The following is a 16,053-nucleotide window of genomic DNA, read 5'->3' as shown; positions in this document are numbered from 1 at the left end:
TGGTATTACGTAGGAGTTTGTTGTCCCCCATACACACATCTCCCTCCCCCCCCCCCTCACTCTTCATATTTTTCTTGCTTCCCAGTAGGCACCGCCGAGAGATCTATTGCCACTGAGCAATAGCGGCGTGTATGTAACTTGTCTTACACAATCCCGTATTGACCGGTCACCATTTTACAACTAGAAAATCTCACCAGATTTTCCCGCGCAAACAAATCACATTCTGCAAGCAATCACTTTGGGTACTGTTGCAAGCACTGTTCTATTTTTATCATGCATGTGATGATGACAGAATTCATGAAATATGATGTAGAAAATGTTGAAGCATCTTGGAGAGAAGTGATGTGCCAACGTTATAAGAAAAGGTGAAGAAAAGACATCGAGCATATAACGCAATCCATGCACGTCCTCGTCATTCGCAAGTCGAAGTGAACGGGGCGGTGTTTTTGTCGGTTTCAAAAAGTTGTGCGAATGGATGAATGGATGGATGTAACATGTCGGTTCGCCAGCTGGGAGCTGATGATCAGGCTTACAGCTCTGCGGGTCCAACCGGAATGAGAGGGACGCGTTTGCAGCTACCGGTTTCTCTGCTCACCTTAAGAAGCGCGCCTCCGTTGACGGTACCCATGTTTCTTGGTCAAGTAGAACATCCTTAGGTAATAACTCGGTCAGCTGCTCGATTACTTCTGAGAATCGACATTCTTAATACTAAAGTGAAAAATTTTTCCTCGTTACATATGGATTATATGAAATATGGCACAAGTCAAAAGACTTTCTTGCAAACAAAAATCCTGTTCGATCTGACTAGTGAATTAGGAAGAAACCTGAGTCAGCAACGTTAGTAAAATTTTATTTATTTCCACCTATCTTCGCAATCAATTCGCGCTGGTGATCATTAATTACTCGCTGGGGAGACTCGGAGTACGATTTCTGGGAGCCTAGTCTCTCTCCTTGACGAGTATTTGCGAGGATCGTTTCGACGTGACACGAGGCAGGCGGGGTAGTGGCTGCCGTGAAAGAAAAGTTTACGAGATCCAGGAGGAGCAGTGGCGTCGTGGGTTAATTCAATCAGGCTAAAGTCCCGTCCTTACTCCGGAAGCTCGACAGCGGGCCTTTCGCGATTAGGAGACCCGATCCCAAACAATTTGATCTCGATAAAACTGGAGGTAAAAAAAGGTCGGCCGTTTGCCCGGGGCTCAGACAAATTGCCAGCCGATTCCGAACCGAATTACTTATACCTATAGCTAGGAGATCCTCAGCCCTGCAGAGTTCAACTCTCCAATCCAATGAATAAATAAACGTTGAAAATTATGTGTCCAGGTGAATATATCTCCTCTTATTTGTCTCAGGAACCTAATGGTTGAAATTCGTCGGACACGAAAAGCTTTCGTTTACTTCTAACAATGGGCTGTGCACTTATAACTTTATATATATGAAATGCATCTCCATATCTGCGTGGTGTGTTTTTAAGTATACGTGAGTGGTTGTCTTTAAGGATGAAGTGGTTTTCCTTGCCCGAGAATTGGTTAACAATAAGATGAAAGAAAGTGAAGTTAGTATTTAGGTCGAAAAATATGATTGTTTTAGTAATTAGTGTTATCGTTAGTTAACCCATTAGAGCAAAAGTCGGCGGAAGCAAACTATGACTAAATAAGTTTTGAGTGTCGATAAAGCACAAAGGCGATATCGAGTAGATGGGAATAAGTAAGAGGCTTAGCTGAAGAGGTATAGACGTGAATGTCCTCCTGGAAGACATTACCGTTTTTCAGAACTATCCATCACATTTCAATCCATTTCACTCGTTGGCTATCCATCGTTCCATGCTTTTATGCACGGCGGGTTGTTGGTCCGATACATTGGTTGTCTTCATCTAAAAGTAAACACCGAGTGTGGGTTCCAGGCACATACAGAGAGTGTGCACAGTGCGTCGATCCGGCATGAGCAGAGGATGTTAATTTCCGTGAATTGGCTTCAATTTCCGTGTAACCAATTGTGGAATCAACAACGCGTTACAAACTGGTTTATCAGCAGTGAGTCGTAGGACGCCGTGGAATGAGTTTGGCGCCCATGCCGATATCTCCTGGGCTCCGCCGTTACCTACTCCATGGTGGGTTTATACCATGTACACTTGATACCGCCGTATAACCTATTACGTATTACGTAGTACGCTACGCTTCCTCCTCTTCCCCCGTCCATCGACGCGTACGCGGTGTAGGTATCTATAATACGAAACTCCCTGTAACACAATAACTGTGTCATCTCTCCTTCGTTCTCTTACTGTTCCTACTGCTGCTGCTACTATAGCCACCGAGTTGATTGGATCCACTTAACGGCGCGTATACGCCATGCAACGTTGCTGCTCTATGGTGTATGCCATACACTCGGGTGTTGCATCGCACATTTGTATGGCTAGCGAGGAGTTTGAACACTCCGTGGTCTTGATCAACTTGCAAAAAGTTGTCCTCGTGTTATTTCTTCAAATCTTCATCAATACCGATTAAACTATACATTTGCTTAGGAATTCGAGAGTTGCAAATTTTTTCTCAAATTAATCCTACTTTGCAGTAGAATGTGTCGTCCTGAGATTGCACGATCTGATCTGATACAACACCTCAACTTAACTAAAAATATTATAACTTGAACCGTGTAACATGAGTCTAAAACTGATCATGAGACGTTTGATCAGAGTGTTGCGTTTGTTTGATGTCACAGTGCGGTCATAGTCGTCACTGTTGCTTCGAAATAGTATAAGGCCAGCTCGGGCGACCTTAAGTGGACTTTGCTAAGTAACATGGGGGGGAGGGCTGGCCTAATGACTCGAGAGGCCTAGATTATTTTATTATCACTCCGTCAGTGATTTTGGTATAGCGATCGTAAAACAGCCCCCTTTGTTAATCAGATACGGTTCAACGGCAGCTTTACAACCGGGTGATCCGGTCCGGTTTCGCTTCATCCGATTATCACGCGATTTTCAAGTACGGAAAGACGATTCCCTCCGTAAAAATAATTCACCAACAAATTTTCCAACCCGATATCCTGCTCCGAAAACCGACACCTCTCGTCGTCAATTTCGCATTTCATAAGCAGAGAAACTGAATAACATCTCAGGATGTTGTCCAGAGGCGTTCGAGGTCTGTTTAGTTGGCACTGTTTCAACGCTCGAGCGGTATGGTGATCAGCGGGTGTAATTAGCCGGCGGACTAGCGTGTCGTAGATAAATGAATAATCCATCAACAAGTGTACGCTAACGTGGCTGAACAACCATTCAGATGTAAGTACAGCTACAAGAACGGTTCGATAAACGACGCCAGGCGGTGTTTAATTAATTAAAGAAGGTAAATGACAAGCAAACTTCGGACACACTAGCGTAGCTGCTGAGACACCCACGCACGCGTAAGTAAATACATAGATACGGGATTTCTCGCTGCTTCAATCGCTGCACCTCTCATTGTAATAACGCAAATTACGCAGTTCACCACGCACCGGATATCTAGCTTGTAATAGGTATATATAGGTGGCTCGTAGGCAGCAGCCTGCACCGCCTGTTTCTATTACACTTCGTCCAGCTGGACGTGTAGGTGTTCGTTGGATGTGAGTGCACGTGGTGTACAACGACTACAAAGAATACCGTTAGCTAGATCTGTCTGTCCGTCTGTCCCCCGTATTTTACTATCACCGTCTCACTTCATCTCCGGCCTCTCGATCGTCGTTCGCAATTCTACAATCAACTACGATTGCACTGTAAGACACACTCGTAATTAATTATACAAAACCCACACGGCGACGGTCGACGGGATATTGAGATGCAGGAATCGATCGTTAACTTGCGGATAAATCAACGAGCCTGGCAAGAGGAAGTAACAGGTTAAAAAAAAAAGCGCTAAATGATTAATGTGATGACCATCGTTTTATTTTACAACCATCCCCGTGAACTTTGCTGTCGAAATATTTTACGATTTAATTCTCGCACGATTAACGCATCAAATCCACTTTATTTACGGCAAATTTTTTTTTTATCCTTGTTCTCTAAGGATTGAATTTTTATTTTGTCTCAAAGAGCGTTTCGAAATTATTTTTAGGGTTATCCTCTCTGTTATTTTCTTTCTTTCCGAAACTCGGACAACTCGCCAAGTTTTGCATATACAAGCGCTGTATGGGCGAGATTATTTTTAGATTCATAGAAACTTTCGCCATAATTTTATTGGTAGGCATAGTTGAAATGTTCTTTAGCGTGCGTGTCCATCCAATGACTCTGAATCACGGGATGGCTGCATTATAAGTGCTGGAAAACTGAACAATAGCCTCGAACTAAATTAGCATTTTCACAATATCCGAGAACCGCTACGCAACGATTAGTAAAACCATATAGTCGTTACTTTAGCCGGATCGCCTTTGCCTTTGCCTTTGCCTTTGCCTTTGCCTAGAACTGCAGCGTTGAGCATTGTTCTTGATAATGACGCCGCTGCATCGTCGAGTAACTTTAACCTTGGCCCAGATATCGCATTACAATTTATCATTTCATTTCCATACTCTGTACATAATTTAACTACCTATGTAAATATATGTACATATTTTTCACGTTTCACGTTTATACCGTATCTGTACGCGCATTTACCCGCTGCATCTTAAGAGTAGAGGAGCAGTTCTCGGCGCGTTGAGATTGATTTTTTATTTTATTCCTGATCTATGTTAATTCGATCTTATCGATTTCCGTCGTTTCTTGATTTTTAATATTTCTTATTTTCTTGTAGTTATACGGATAATTGATAAACTATCAATAATCCAGGAGATAAAAATTGCTGATTTAATTTTTCCCCAAAAGTTTTCAACAGTTTCCAATGATACGCGGATTTTCAACTTTGCACTCTCAATCATACCAGATCCCAAAATTTTCGTGAACTTCCAATATCTCGTTACCTAGTTACCGAATTTCAAAAACTTCGAGTTCATTCGCATGGACGAGTAAAGCTCGTTCAATAATAATGATAACAACGAAAATCGTCGCAATATCCAGACAAAATTTTTATAAATGCTTTCGAACGATGACTGCTGCACTAACTTCCATTGTCTCTGCCTTATAATGGCCTGCAGCTCAGTTCTTATACCTATATATATATATATATATACTCAAGCTATAAGCAGTTTATTTTTCATTTCCTTCTTTTCTCTCTCTTTTCTCTTTCTCGGTTTTCTTTTTTCTTACCTTCTTCTATTTTTATTGTATTACGAACAGCTACCGGCTCGCCATACCCATTGCCAGCATACAAACGACTTAATTTCAGCTTAAGCGCCGAGATTGCAACACCAGCGTAACACCGACGCCGTAGACACCTATAAAACGTGATGTCAACAGGACGGGAAGTGAAAATCAATTCTAAATTAATAAAAGAAAAGAAAATCAATTAACCAGCGAGTCGATATCGATACGACAGCCATTATACTATTAAAGCCGAAAATCCGACGACTCTCGTTCTCCTCCCACAGTACCTTTTCACCATTCATACATATATACATACACACACCTTTCCCATGGGATAGTTTATCCTACAATATCCTAGACTCCAGTTGCCTCTCTCGTAACGTAGTTCCGGGTCAAGTTTTTCTGACGGTTCGTGGCTCTACGATTCTACGACCGTATTTTACAACAGAACGGTCTCTAGTGTAAAAAGTGTAAAAATCAAAAGCCTAATATTAACAATGATGACAATGATCGTAATCATAAAGCATAATAACAATGGCAATGAAAATCAGCAGGGTCCGCGCAATTACCTCGGACCTTTTTACAATTCCTTATTATATATTTCTACCGTCAGACAATAGCTGACGGCGCTCGGATCCCTGACGAGGTAAAAGGCAGGCCTGACACCTGAGTCCAACGCAAAGCCTGATGGGTCGACGCAGGAAAGGGGTTCTTATTCGCGGCGCTAAGTAGGTCGTCCGTATGATAATGTCCGCATTATTGGACCACGCTGAAGGGTTAAATGACGCCTTCGACCCTCCTAAGGGTCGTCAGATTGAACGGGACACCTGAGTCTTTGTTAGAGTTTAATTAATTGAGGGATGTACATCTATATACAATACAATACATATACATATACATACACCCTCGTATTTACGTGTATGCAGAAGGACCGTGTCGCAGCTGATGCTAGCCCTGAAAAGATTGGGCAAAGTTTGGGAATATCGAATGAAATTCGAGGATTCAAAAATTCTCTCACCAATTTTCAATCTCATGTCAATCATCTAGAAAGAAAAATTACTACGCGATTCTAAATGGAGAGAGAAAAACTCGAAATATTCTCATCGAAACGACGTATTTTTTACTCAATTTCATGAAATTTTCAATCAAATTATTGTGTAAAAAAATTGCATCCACTTCTTGCAAGCGAAGTAACGCGCGCTGAATTCTTGATATTTACACGAAACGAAAAAAATTTTATCGATGACTTTTGATGATTGAAAAAGTTCGAACGTACGTGTGACGCGTCACACGGTTTGTGGCTGGGAGGTTCTGAAATTATTTACGACGGTACTTTGCCGGTGGGAAAATAATCACAGATATACAATTGCACACGAGGCAGTGTACGTTTCCTATCTACGTACACATTCTGGGCTTACTTGGAAGTTTATCCACGCTTTCGTGTGCCTCAAGTGTGTGGGTGTGTGTGTGTGTGTGTGTGTTCGCAGGAGAAAACGAGCCACGATCGTCGACCACCGGTTATACGTGTGTAGAGATATCAACTCCGTTTATCATCCCGCGTCTATATACAGATATACAGTGAAACGTGAGTCTCGAACTGCGGATTCATCAGAATTTTACAATTTCATATTTCATCTCTATTTTATCATATCTTATACTTCTTATGCAGCAGCAGAATTTCTAACGATAACCATAATCAATGCTTTATACTGTCGAATTTATGCGGGTTAAAAATTTACCCAATCGCGCAACTAGACCGCTGGATAAATAGAAATGTTGCCGGATGTATTAACAGCGAATCTTTTAGCAAAGATTTGTATACCCTTCCATCTTGCTTGTATAGAGCTGCAGAATTTTCACGCCAATACAGTCTATAGAAAAGAAGAAAATAGAAGAAGAAAATATCCTGTTGAATTGTGTTTGCGCACGCGAAGTTTAACTGCGCAAGAGAACTGCACGGAGGGAATATTGTGCTAAAAAAAAAAAAAAAAAAAAGGAAAAAAAATGAAGGGATATTAAAATTTACTGTTTTAACAACTGCCGCAGATCCCAGTATATAACCGCTGTAAGTGAGAATAATAATTATCCATTGCATTTTAGTATTTATTATTTATTATCGCCAGCGTTTCTCGGAGTGTTTATAATAATTATTTTACACCTGCGTATAGTTTAGATGCAATTTGCGTGCAGGGATAGATTCTGCGTATGTGTATGTGTATGCACGTACTCACAGAGCTGGCAATACCAGGGACTATACGGAACAGTAAAGTACTCCTAGTCTAGAGAACGAGATGTATGTAAGGTATAAGTCAGATGTTAATTAAGGCCAAGGAGTGGAAACTGCTGCAGGTATTTGTAAAGTCGTGTTGCAACAACTACTTGCAACTTGCAAGCATCATAAGCTGGAGCTACTGGTATTGCTGCTGCATGGCGACGAGCTGCGAGAAGTTACATACCTAATTGTAAGAAATAGCCAGTGCAGAGCTGCGATGCAATGGATACAGGATCGAGAAATATTACAAGAGCCGTGAATCTGCGAAACCAAGAATCGAAAACAGACTGTTCTCCTAGTTTGTTGCACAATTGCATTGTTTCGTCACGTGGTTTATATCCCCGTCAGTTCAAATATCTTGGTTCTTTTTTTTTCTTCGGGGATTTTATTTCATTAATCTCCTAGTTTTCTCTCTTTCTTCCTTTCTTTTTACCGAGCTTTCCCGCGTCAGCATGTATGTGTAGGACTTTACAAGTGGATCCTGACGTGCCCAGAGGGACGCGCGAGCTCTTTCGACACTCGAATTTCAATCTCGGTTTAGAGACAGGGCTAGAGAACGAGAGATAGAGAGAGAGAGAGAAAGAGAAGGAAGAAAAAGACGGTAAACGCGGGCACCAGGAACGAATCAATCCTCATCCAACGGTGTACAGGATGTTTGAAAATTCATACACGTCGCACACGTGTAGAGAGAAATAATTCCCAATCGGAACGAACGATTCGTCAAAATATCTTTAATGATATTTGTCGCTTCTCGAAGAACGATTAGGAAAAAACAAAGAAACATTCTCTTTCCGTCATGCTTGACGGACCGTCGTCGGTCGAATGAATGTATCGGATGTTTATACAAACCACTTTTCTGCATGACTGCAGGGGAGACCTTCTGGTGTAATATCGAGGATTGATTAATAACTTCGATCGCTTCGTCTAACGACGATTCGTGTTCCAGTTTCGATCGGGTGTGAATCGCGAAATCTCAAACCGAGTCCTGCCGCATCGTCGAGTTGATCATTTGACGAGGCAGGTTCTATGAACTTTTATGCAAAGCAGGGAATTCGGGTCGAGGAACTCGTACCCGACTCACAGCCACGGAGCACCCACATGCATGGAAAGACGTCAATGTATGCGGTACACGCACACGTATAGATATACATATATATATAATATATATATATATTCGTGCGGTTGCCTTCGCGCGCCGGTTGACAGAGAGAAGAACGTTATTATTATACCACCTCTCGTACTTCCTGATAATATATGGACGCGTATACATGCACACCTCAGAGTTTCGCTATGATAATGCTGATGCAGTGGCGCGAATTGTGGAAAAATTTTGCCAAACCGGGTCCTCGACCCTCGCAGTTTAGTACTCATGGTGCTCTATCTGACATGGTAATACTGCAAACTTTGCGATAGTATGTGTATTCAACGGCATCTCGCAACTTGCTCCTATTTGTCTAGCCGCAAACCGCAAGTATGCGGAAATTTATATGCAATATTATATGTATATGTATATGTATGTATATATATGTGTGTATGATATATATATATATATATATATATATATGTTTGTATATTTGTACAACGTGCAATGCATTTACGCGTGTGTTTATAATAAGAAAAGTTTCGTCAAAAATACACAGAGTATGTGACGACACGTGTGGAATCTAAGGAGTGGTTAAACGAACTCGAAAAAGCTCTGGAGGCATGACAGTTTCGGTAACACGTGTGCCATGAGATTCATGCGAGTCGATCGATGGTAATTACCACAACCAACGAGTTTACATTTTGACGAAAATTTCCATCTGGAACTTGGTCCAGAACTAATAGCTCGGATGACGATCCTCTGAGGGATGCTAATGACCAAATGGATATTAATCGATTGAGTTATTGCTCGTTAAGTCGAAACCGCTCGTTAATTATTGATGGCGAGTTGCAACGGAAGGTGACGTTTCCTTCCACCTAGCCACCTGCGCTCGTACCTGTAACGAGGACGTAATTTATTCGCTAAGATAGGTTATCGTCGACTAACAAACGTCCAACAAATCTCGTAAGGTCACTGCAATCATTTCCCGTAAATGCACTCCACCATATCGCCCGTAATCTTATCCACATAAATGTCCATGTATACGATATTCATATCACTTTTATACTCGGTCATCTGCTGCCTTTCTGCTGCTAGTTAGGCTGTTGTATTCAGGATTTCCTCTCTTCATTTAACCGTTTTCAAAGTTGCAAAGACGCTCTGCAAAACGTTCGGACTCTAATGGATCGTATTTTCACGGTTCTATCGTAGTCCACATCCGAGAAACTTGAAGCCGGAATATGAAACTGCAAGATATTTGACACGGTATTCAGGATCGAATTGACAAATTCGATACGTGAAAAAGAATTCCTGTGCAAGTATCAGAATAGTATTTTCCTTTTACAGATAAATAAATAGAGCGAGAAAGTGGTAGGTAGGAAGTGAGTTAGAAATTAGACGAAAATTACGCCGATTTTCTCGAAACTTGTCTTTCCTTTTTCGGTTCATTCGAATATACAGATGCAACCGTGATGCCGACCACGAATTTTCAATCACCCTCAACCAACCTCATCCACTTGAACAGGGCGACTGTCTAACCCCCAGGTGCATGTTATTATACCTGAGGGAGTCGTGGCTTGTTGTCTTTCGTAATGTTATGGTTCGAACTTCTGGAGGTGTTTGTACCGACCCGTGCAGGCTGAGACACGTATTCCTTGCCCTTTCCCTTCCCTCCCTCGCCCTCCTCCTCTCCCTCCTGCTCCTCCTCCACCCCCTCTCTTCCCCACACAACCGCTGCACGCAGCTCTCCTCTCCTCTCCTCTCCTCTCCGCTTCGCTCCTTTCAACGCACCAACCCAAGCATCCACCTCCTCCCTCTCCATACACGAGCCTTCGGCTATCTGGTTCCTTATCTCTCCGGGCTTTTCCCTCTTTCTCTATACCCCTTGTTTTTTCTCTCCTTCTCTCTCTCGCTCTCCTCGATCTCTCGGATACACCTACCCGCGGGGTACGATCCTGCAGGGGACGGGACGGACGCTCGGTGTGCGCGAGTAAAACCGTCCTTGATCCCGGGCCACGCTTCGTACGTTAGCAGTCTTCTCTCCTCTCATTTCCTCTCCTCTCTTCTCTTCTCTCTCTGCTCTTCCTCTCCCCCCCCCCCGTCGTTTCTCTTCTCTCGACGATCGGTCGCCTCTCTCTCCATCCAACAGTGCCCTGGGCCCTCTCTCCAACCCGCAACACGTGTTGCACGGTGACGTCAGAGGACACAGAGTCACGGAAGACCGGGGTGCTGCCCCCTGGCATCGTACCTGTGTGCTTATATTCTTCCTAGACCCGAGGCTGTGATGCCATCCCTCTTGTGGGAGTAAATCTAACCGCAAGATCACTTATACCATATAGATGAAATGACGAAAGACAGCAGTTTTCGTTTTTCATGGTCGATGAAAATCTAGAGGCTCACACAACTTTTCTTCGTACAATGGACGCGTACGATTGGTAGATGTGAAAAATTAGCACGTTCGAAGGTACTGCTTTGTTAGGATGATTCCTATTTCTGTTCTTCCTGTTCAGATCATCGGGCGTTACTTTGGAACGATCGAGAATTGAGGAAACATCAAGTATACCCTCGCGAGAGGGTACGCTCGGTATTTTCATTTACTGTTAGTTTTCATTCGGTATGCATAAGATAGACGCATGTATAATCCTTACCTGCCCAAGCGAACGAGCTAACTAACCTCCTGCATCGTTCAGAGTATAATACATGTAACCGATTTGCATGAAGAGCCATTGCAATCCGGCTACGTTTACCCATGATACTAATGAGGATAAATAATAACGTTAATCTGTGACCTCGCGCTCGACGTAGACGCGAGACGCCGTTCTAAGCATCGGATAATTCCACGCCAGTCTCCCTGACGCCATCCAAAGATCCCTATAGTCGCGTCAAGTATGTATGCATGTGTGTGTCTGTGTGTATGTGTAGGTACTGCTGTGCAACGAGGAGCTATGTAGCTGCCAACGCTTAACCATGAACCCGCCTAAAGGCCCCGTGTCCACTGTCAGAGAAACTGTCTCTTAAGAAGCTGGTGTATTTTGAATGCGAGCAATGGTTCGATATGTGGGTTTCATATGGGGGCTCGCTGACTACGTTGGAAATCAGACGGTGGCCAAATGTCCACGGCAGTGGCAAAGTCCATCGCAAACGATCGGGAAGAGAGTCGATCGAAAATGTCAGTTTTCTCGGAATCGCCGTTGAAGTGATTCTGCACTCTTTGACACGGTGCAGAGGTCTCGCAGCGGTTGCATGGGGCTTCTCCAAATCTACGTATCTATTTTTCTAGCTTAAAAGCGTCGCCCCAACTACTCGAAGACCCCAAGTCACTAGGGAAAAACAACATCAACACGAGGTGTGGAGGAGCGTATTATACACAAAGTAATGTGCGACGTCAAGCGGGAGAGGCGCAGGAGGGGGAGGAGGAGGTGGAGACCACGAATACCACAATCGTTTCTATAACACTCATATAGGTGTATACAGTGCCTGTCAGCTCTTATGCTGCTCGTAGCGAACGCATACGAGGCGGTATAACGCGAAGGCGAAGGAATCTAAAATTAGAAATGTTAATCGCCTTAGGAGTGGTCCGTTAGTTTCACTGCCTTTATCACGCTCATCGGGATCTCTGATCCCTCGTTTACACCAGTTCTTGGCTATTTCTTTAGTCCCGAGACTAACTTGATTCCAAAACTTGTCATAAAACTATTCTCGCTTGCCCCCCAGGCATCAATTATCACCCTAATATGATTGAATCATGAAAGTGACGGAGAGTATCGTCGTCGTAATTACTATGGAAGTATCGCCGAGTGCTCTAGGGAAATCTTTCTTTTTTTTATTTTTTTCGTTCATTTAAGTGGTTGGTTAGTATTTTTGTCCGTAATTTTATCTACTGCGCGACATTTCATTTCGAACAAAGAATCATCACGTATGATCGGTTGTTATGGTGACGGTACATCATAACGAATGAGAGGAGTATACGCGTTGTATACAAGCACACGGCGAGAAGCTGCGGGGAGAGATTGTAGTGTTGTGTTGTGTGGTGCGGTGTATGGTTCTTAGGAGTCCAAGGCTAACACCTGCATCTAACCCCACCATCGACTTATTCCAGGGAGAACAGTGCTGATACCCCGTTCCCTTGGTTGCACTCTCTGGCACATCGAGCATCGCTGCACCATCGATGATAAAATTTCCCACCTCCGATGAGGAACGGTTGTTTTTCAAAGTATGACCGCGCTTAAAGGAATGAGGGGTTCGTTTCCGCAACCTGCGCCGTTTCTTTCTCTCGTTATTTTTGCTACGTGTTACGCCCACGCGGTCCGCCGCGATGTCGTTCACTTTTGCGGTACGGTGATACACGTCTCTTGGAGCAGTGGTGAAGGCGTAAGCCGGAGGAACGAGTTGGGGCCGAGTGCCTCCAGCTGTTCGTTTAAAACCCACGCTTGAGACGCCTGCACCGCCACTGCACCGCTTCCGAATGACGCTTTTGCGAGTCGACCGTTCGCGGATAGGTGGGTATGTCGCGTTGCGGGACGTTCTGGTTGACCAGTTCCTTATCTCGTGGTCCGATGCAGTGGCATTGACTCGGCGCCCTGCCAGCGAAAGTAACGCCGCGTACGCGCGCGCTAATCTCTTCCACGTATTCCCCACCACCGTTTTACCACCGCCGCCTCGTGCGCCCGGGCAAACCCGTTTCTAGGTTACTACGAACCCGTAGTAACACGACCATCGGCCATCGGAAATGACCAGGATTCCCGAATCGCTCTTCTCCTCTTACCACGAACCGATGTCCCACACTTCCAATATTCATCAAACGAAGAGCAATGAAAAATATTCTTCAACAACTTTGAGCTCATTTCACATATCAAATCTCATCACGTGTCATTTTCTTACCGTAGGCCTCTTCACCGCGCTCTGACGGACCATGCCGCCTTATTAAGGGAGTCCAACGCTGCTCAACGACTTGGAAAATATTTCGTAATCGTCGGGTGCGCACCGTTGCGTTCTGCGACCTGAATCCCATCCGCGACAAGTGGCGTAGACTGCATACTGTAAAATAGCCTCCACCAGGGCAAGAGCTGCAAAACCCAACATCACAGATATCTCGCTGCAGCACAATGATCGCACTCAAAGCGATAGTTCGATCGTTTCCAGTCCCGTTTCTTTTTGCCTCATCGCAAAATGCTTCTTCTTCATTTTCCGCGCAGCAGCTTCCGTGCACTCGGCGGCTGCTGCATAGGGTGTAATTCCATTGCTGTTCATACGTTTCTTATACCTTCAGTCTGGTTTTTGCCGACGGCGGTATATATATATATCTGTTTTTCTTTTTCTTTTTTTTTTTTTCTGCTTTTTCACTTGTGTTGCACAAGTGAAATAGGCAGTCATATAATGGAAATGAGACCTGTTTCAGGAGGCAGTGAAGAGGATTGATACAACGCTTACAGCACTTTTCTTATTTTTCATATCTGATATTCCCGGTAACGTACAGTGATGGGGGAAGGGAGGGGGAAGCAGCCTGTAATCTCATTCCATAATTCACAATACGAGTAGGTACGGTGGTGCGTATGCGTTGTATCATCTTTTCCGTTGGGTTTAGAGGTGTACGAGGTGCGCACATGATCGTGTATCTCGTATTCATTGGAAGTGCGTGTATAGGTAGATGTGCGTTCGTGTCTTGGGTTACGACAGACTAGCTCCGTTATCGCTCGCTCTGACCGTACGACAAAGAAGGCCTCCGTGGCCCTCGACGTGGAGAGAGAAAGAGAGAGAAGGAGTGCGAGAAGGAGAGGGAGAAACAGAGAGAGAAAGAGAGAGCGAGGGTATAGCCCCAGAGCGAAGAGCGACGCGGAGAGATTGTTCGTGATGAGGTGGTCAGACTGGTTCGCATCGCGGTGTTCGTGAGACCAACACGTACAAAAGGCATAGAGAAAACGGAGGAGAGGCGCAAAGATGCACACGCGTGCACCGAGCACGTCCGTCTCTGATTGTGAACGCGAAGGCTGCCCTGCTGTGTAACTGCACCATCGGCTGGGAGAGAAGGCAACCCGTCCCCGTCTTCGTCTTCGTCTTCACCTTCCTCCTCGTCTTCTTCCTTTTTTCGATTCGTCTGCCGTTGCAGTCGATCGGGCGGGTCAGAAAAGGGAGTAGTGAGTGGAGGTGGGTTTGTTTTGGTTCACCACGCAGACGCAGGGAGCCGTGCGTGCGCGGTAAAAACCAATCCGTGACAACTTCAGCTACACGAGAGTAGGTAGGTATTACATCTGAGGCCCTACTGTCCGTCTTACGGACTGCCAACGTCAACGCCTGATCTCCCTGATCATTCTACTCCCGATTGAGCATTGGAATCAAAGGCGGAGGTCTGCACGGCGATAATTTCCAATTCAAGGTCATGCATAACACAGGGATAAACTCCTTCGCAATGCTTCACGAGTCGTCCAACGATACCGTTTGACCAGGAACGTTTTTCATCGGGCACTCAGATGCCGAATCCCTTTGTGGCACGATGTTTGTTTGCCGAAAACAGGTTTCGCCAACTTGCATAACGTTTTTTTCTCCGTAATGCAGGCCTTCCAATCATTCGAGCGATACATCGGGGGTAATGCGTTTTGGGAATCGACTCTTTAAGTTTATCACCAGGACGACGGTGTGTTATTAAAGTTCCTTAAACTCCCGCGCTATATTGAAACTGCTGCAGGTCTCTGCGCGTCTCAAGGATAACGAGTGAGCAGGTAATCCTGGATTGTGGATCCTCAGCTACGGAGCAACTTTCGAGGTCAAACATCCTGCGGGGTTGTGTCTTTAAAAGTTATAATGTCATCACATTTCCAAATAAGGTGTACCGCACGTGAATATTTATAACGAGTTGGATCTACATTTCGGTATAATTATCACCAAAAATAACGGCGGAGGGTGAGGGGGGAAAAGGCTTGACGTGACTGCGAGCGGCGTTGAAGGGAAAGGGGTTTTGTTTTGACAAATCTCTACGTTGGTGTGCGCGGGTCGTGGCCACCACCGCCAGTTGGGCCTGCTCGACGTTTTGTCTTTTTCGTTTTTCTCTCTTCGCCTCCTCCTCCTCTTTTCCCGTTTTATTTTTTGTTTTGTTTAATCTGTTTTTCCCCTCTGCCACCTCTTCGGCCAAGTTCGTGTAAACACGAATGACGTGATACACGGAGGGCTCGATGGAATACGGACACAACGGGCTAGCCTCCACCAGGGACTCATGGCCCGAGGAAAACCGGACTCTCACGGACCTAACCGAACTCACCCGAGTTACGGACGAAATGGGCTGAAAAGAAAATATCAAACTGTAGAGGGAGGCAAAGTGCAGCACGTCAGACACAACGGCGTAGGACCAAATAATTATATTGTCCACACTGTATTTCTTCTTTTTTGTCACAAAGTAACGCCATTCATCGCGTGTAAATGCAAGGCTTCAAAAATACGATCAACTTCTTCCAACTTCCTCTAAACTGCAAAAACTCGGACGAGTATCTGCTATTGCATTCAATAATT

Source organism: Diprion similis, chromosome 10 (assembly GCF_021155765.1).
Source record: "Diprion similis isolate iyDipSimi1 chromosome 10, iyDipSimi1.1, whole genome shotgun sequence".
NCBI classification, from domain to species: Eukaryota; Metazoa; Arthropoda; class Insecta; order Hymenoptera; family Diprionidae; genus Diprion; species Diprion similis.
The sequence above is the reverse complement of the archived record's forward strand: the minus strand, read 5'-3'. Positions refer to the sequence as shown.